At 35.6% G+C, this 6,000-nt stretch overlaps 1 protein-coding gene and 1 pseudogene across 4 annotated transcripts in view; both read right to left on the bottom strand.

Moving 5' to 3' along the window:
* The window catches only part of LOC102898410, a 2,474-nt pseudogene extending 1,263 nt beyond the window's left edge, over window positions 1–1,211 (bottom strand).
* TMEM135 (transmembrane protein 135) overlaps window positions 1–6,000 on the bottom strand; it is a 239,027-nt gene that overhangs the window by 36,755 nt on the left and 196,272 nt on the right. The window lies entirely within an intron of this gene.

Below are 6,000 nucleotides of genomic sequence, written 5' to 3'. Positions count from 1 at the left end.
CTTCTGTAATTCCAAGTGCTTGGGTGACTGTGGAGACCATGGGTCCAGCGGCTTAAACAACTGGTCCAAGGCCAAGTAGCGATTGGCACTGAGTTAAATAGTCCAAAAGGAGACCTTGCAGATGTCTCTTGAACAAACATAGAAAGAAAGGTATGGCAAATGGAATTTTTCCAGCCTGGCTCAGTCATATGCTTAAAACAGGAGAAGGGGTCCTCAATCCAAGTATAGATGTCTTTCAAGGTCATGTGTTTCCTCTCAGTGCTGTTGATGGTAAACTGTATCATGTCTGTGTAAGAGTATGGGGGCTGCTCAGACACAGTCCTGCCAGAATGTTGATGCTCCAGCAGTTCTTCAAATTTACCCTGACTCTGCTCTAGGTGACAATTCTCCTTTCCTTCCATCTCTTGCTTGATGCTGCAGGAGCCCAGTTTATCAGAACTTATCTTTCCAAGCCACTGGATATTGGTCAAGCTATTGTGGAGAGTGCAGCCTGCCGCCTGTACTCCATCTCTGCCAAAGAAGGGCTCCAGGTTATCTAGGAAGATTCACATATTTAGCTGTAGGCTTTATTCCCAAGGTCTCAGTAATCATTTCTGTCCTCTTGGGATCATCGCTGGTTCAGGCTTGAGGTTGAGGAAGGTAAGTGGGGTTTCCCCTACAGCTGATAAGGATGAATTTGCTGGGTCCACTGCCTCCACTCTTCTCCTTTGGCAGTCAATGCTGTGATGATGCTATGGCTATCGGAATCATTGGGGATGGCCACCACCTTGTGTTGTGGTTAATAATGGTGGGGTAGTTAATAATCTTGTTCCTAGCTAAAAACTTGCAAGAGTTGGACTCTGTCACCTCCTTTGAGGCCTGCATTTGACCAGGCTCTTGCTGGGCAGGGTGCCTCTAAGGCTCCTCTTCTGATGTTTCACCTGGGGCATTCTGAACAAGAAGGGGCAGCGTCCACCTTTGGAGAATCAGTGGCCGACAGGGGCCGGTTTTCATTATGAATCTCTGTTTTCCCTCTCCACTGAGAATCACAAGCATGGACCCTCCTGACTACAACTACCACTGCTGCTGGGCTGTGGCTCTTAGGGTAGGCTCTGGGCAACTCCAACCTGGGGGCCAAGCCAGGGTTCCAGACAGGGGCTCATGCCAGACCAGCTGAATCCCTGGCAGTGTGGAAGGAGAACATCAACCTTGGGGATCCTGGAAGGGAAAGGGATCCCAGGCCAGTGATCATCTTAATATAATTTTCTATTGAATTTTTACACTGATTATTTGGTATAAATTTACCCTTAGACATAAATGTAAATAAAGAGGAGTCTAAATAGAAGTCTCTTTTCTTAATGAGGAGCTATTTTTTAATACCCCAAATGAAATATAACAATGACTGTAATATAAAACTATCAAATCCAGAAGGCAGTATTGGGAATGCATGTCTATCACTTTACTAGGAATTGTAATTGAGTAAATGAGTTGAGAGCATAAAGTTTGTAGGTAGGGGCATTATTCACATTCATTCATCATTCATTCACGCATTCAAGCAGTTAAATATTTCACATGTATTTACTACAAGTCAACTATATACCAGGCAGGTTGCCAAGTGCCTAGGATAGTCATTGTCTGTGTTCTTCAGGGGTTTACAATGCAGTAGGATATACAGGTAAGTGAAAAGTGCTAGTACAGTATACAAACTACTTTAACAGAAACTACACAGTGCTACAGGAATACAAAGGAGAGATGCCTAACCTTGGCTTGGTCATGTAAGGCTATCCAGAGGGGGGGAAAAAAAGATATTTAAGGAGATACATAAAGGAAGAAGCAGAAGAAGAAAGTTGGAAGTGGGGAGAGGAGACAATATATAAGACTTAGAAAAAAGAGGAACTGAAGGGGTTTAACATGACTGGAGCATTGAGATTTAAAAAAAAAAAAAAAAGCAGAGTGCGGAAAGACTGGCACAAGCCATACTATGCCAAAAATGAGTTTGAATTTTACATAAAAGGCAAAAGAATGACATTACTAGAAGAATAACATGACTAGAATTGTGTACAACAGATATTCCAAGCATACCTTTCATGACCTACTACTGAATCCCATTTCATTATTTAAACTATAATGTCACTTAGAAATATTTAAATTTTTAAAATGTCAGCTTACAAACTGAATTCTGTTGAAAGCAACAGATATTAAAGCCATCTAAAAAATTATATTCTTCATTTTAAGATAATAGATTAAACTACACATCAACTTTAAGACCTTTTGATAATACAAATTAGTTTAAAATAGTACCTCTTTTCAAAAACATAACTAAAGAAAAAGTATCAAACTTGACACTATTAAATTCAAGTAAGTAATACTAGCTGTTATAATAAACAAGCCAAAAAAAAATCTCAATGCTTTAACATAATAAAAATCTATTTCTTGCTTATCACTATCCAATAAGGAATTCCTCTAGGCCATTTCTGCTATAGAGAGTAACCTCATTTCCAGCAACCATAATGGTAGTTCTACATGTTGCTGTGTGTGTATATAATTAATAAAACACATCATTTATTTATTGTGGGAATAGGGAAGGATGATGAAAACCAAGAATACCAATAAGTCATATCAAATGCAATAGCTATACATATTTGTGTAGCTATTTATTGTGGGAATAGGGAAGGATGATGAAAACCAAGAATACCAATAAGTCATATCAAATGCAATAGCTATACATATTTGTGTAGCTATTAATAGGTCATCTAAACCTATTAACACTATATCTGGAGAACTATGAAGCAATGGCTATTCATTTACACATTTATTCATTTGTTCTACAATTATTAACCACTGAGGCAGCAGAGTTAAAAGGAAGGGCTATGGAATCAGACAAGTCATTTAAATTCTGTGTATGTCCATCCATAAAATGCAAATAATTGCACTAACTTCATATGAATATTACACTAAGTGCTCAATAAATGTCACCTATTTCTACTGCCTCTGCTACTGCTACAACAAGCACAGTTACAAAGATAAAGGGATGGCAGTTATCATCTTCGGCATTGAGACTATAAAGAAAATGAATAGTCTCTACCCATATCAAGTCCATAGGCTTAAACCCTGAGGTGAAACAGTGAGCCAAACAGTGAGTGAAACAAACAGCAAGAGGAAGTATAGACAGTACCTGCCATGAAATTAACACCATTATCTAAAAAGGTCCAACATTACAGCCCTCCTTCTAAATATACAAATAGATATAATCATATGAGCATATCATTATTTACAAATCAAAAACAACAGTACATGCAACATAAACTTTCAAATTAAAAAAAAAAAACTGACCTGAACTGGAAATGAGCCCATCAACATGTGAATGCATAAGCAAAATGAAGCTACAGGGGAATACTACTCAGCAATAAAAAAAAACTGCTGAGAGACTCAACAAAATGGATGAACCTCCAAAACATGTTCAGAAGAAGCCAGACACAAAGTGCATACTGTGTAATTCCATTTATATAAAATTCTAGAAAAAAAGGAAATCTAATCTATAGTGACAGAAAGCAGATTAGTACTTGGTACCAGGGATGAGGATGGAGGCAGGAACTAATTGCAAAAGAACACAAGAGAACTTGTAGGAATAACAATTAAATTACTTGATGTCACAGAGCTTCAGTTTCCCCAAATGTAAAACTGAATAATATTATTTGCCACAAGAGGATTGTTATGGAAGTTAAAAGATATATATAGTCTGAAAGAGAGAAGGTACTCAGTAGGTTGTTATTGCCTTAGGGTTGGGTTCGTTTTCTTTCCTGAGGAGAGGGTAAAAGTACAGAGAGGGTTTGACCACCCTAACAAAGAGCTAGCTAACCACATGATCAAATGTTTGTAATGAAAGAGCTACAAAAATTTCAAAACTACTCAATGAGCATTAAATGTATAACCCTCTGGATTATACTTCTAAAATGACAAAATTGGCAAATCAGCTCCAGGGAAGGAATAAGTGATAAAGATAAATACAAAAGAACACCAAAAAAGATTCCGTGAGGGGACGGTGTGGAGGATAATGGTTTCCTGAAGTCCTTGTTCCTTCTATAGGAATTTGATGACCCTTACCAACCTTACAACACTACTTTTGCAAATGTTTTTTGGGAGAATTGGGAAGGGTAGGGAAGAATAAGGGACTAGTTACAGGAATACTCTGATATATTTTGAAAACTTTAGAAAAAGTTGTGTTATTTTTCCCTCAAAGCTTTATTAAAAGTGAAATTCTACAACAGGTAGAAAACTAGAATGAAAAAGTTTTAATTTATCAGACTATTTGGGGAAACTAAGTTTTTTTGAATATATACATAAAACGGACAATAGATTTATATGCAAACAGTCATGCTTCCTTCAAAACAAAAACAAAGAAAACCCTATCTGACCAGACTAAATGAGAAACAGGGAAGTATCAAAGGTCATCTAAACCTATAAGGCCCATATTCTTTCAAAGACAGCCATTAGTGTGGAAAATAGAGTTCAGTAAACTAAAGTCACCTAGAAGGTATTTCTTAGGTATCAATTATGTGACATTGATAATTTCAAAATGCAAGAGAAAGAAAAGACAGCTACTCTTACTTGAGCAATGTTTCATCTACTTTTATCAGAGCCAACAACATTAATGACTTAGAATGTCTCGAAGTTATCATGAATTTCAACAGAAATGATCGGTTCACCTACAAACAGGTCAACAGATATAATTATAAAACCTCAAAAAGAAACTTCCGTTTCTGAGCCTTACTGTTCTAAGTATAAAATGAAAGGGCTGAATTGAATGGTACTTAATATTCCTCACAACTTAAATATTTTGATACAAAATATTACCCACAATTTTGTATGATCTTCTCAAACTTGATACAGTCCCAATCTGATTCTAGGTCTCAATTAAAATCCTATAATTGAAACAATACTAAATTTGTATGAGATGGACTAGAACATTCAACTCTGGAGAACACTGATGATATATCCCCTTATATGTTCTAAGAAGAACATATAGTAATTAACATTTACTATATAATTAACATTCTACCCAAAGTAAAAGAATTTCTAATACAAATAAACACTAAATAATGGAATGTTAAAGATTATATTTTACCTTGACAGTAGCTTATCTATTTCTATTAGTGTATAATAATTCTATATGTGGAAATTATCTGAGTTCTGTTGAATTAAGCATAGCAAATAATTAGAGTATATTTACAGAGTATGTTTATAGTACCATCTATATCTGTTATAAGCTGACTTTCTGCAATATGCTCTTGCTTTATTAACTTAGAAAGGTGGAACATACACATGTAGTTTTTTACAGAAAAATATCTTAGAATATTTAAGGTATATATGATCTAATACTTGACAAGAAAATATCTTAGAACATTTAACAAGCCTACATTAAGAAATGTTTAAAAATACATAAAAGGAGCTAATGATATACATATGTACACACATACACATATATACATATACATACAAACATATTTCTTTTAGGATTATCTGTTCTTTTTTAAAGAAGGGCAAAAAATAATGGATGGATGCATTCTAAGTTATCCTATTGCATCTTAATTTCCTCAAATACCATACTAGGTGGTGTCCAGTCCTTGTAATTTTATATATTCCTTTGCATATGTAAATTTAAATGCTTCTGAGTCAAAATCAATATTATTATTTAGAAAGACAAAAACTAATTTTCTTTTCAGTGCTACACGATTAGGAGTCCCTGTAGAGCTGGGCAGTAGAGAAAAGTGGGTGGAAAACTTTAAAATCCAAACTAGCTTGGCTTTTCTCACTCTGAAACTCTAACTTGGTGAAAAATGTATTTTGTCTTCCAACAAGTTTATATGTGTGGGCTATATTTTATGTTTTCAGTATGCTGTCAAATACTACACAGAGCTTTTTTTTTTTTTTTGGCAACAGTGTATTAAAACTCAACATTCTTAAGAGTTAGTCCAGCGCCTAACATACGGTCGGTCACTCAAGAGCCAAGTGACTCATAGG

The sequence above is a fragment of the Pteropus alecto genome, unplaced genomic scaffold (genome assembly GCF_000325575.1).
Source record: "Pteropus alecto unplaced genomic scaffold, ASM32557v1 scaffold7, whole genome shotgun sequence".
Lineage (NCBI taxonomy): Eukaryota > Metazoa > Chordata > Mammalia > Chiroptera > Pteropodidae > Pteropus > Pteropus alecto.
This window is presented reverse-complemented; position numbering and strand designations above follow the sequence as displayed.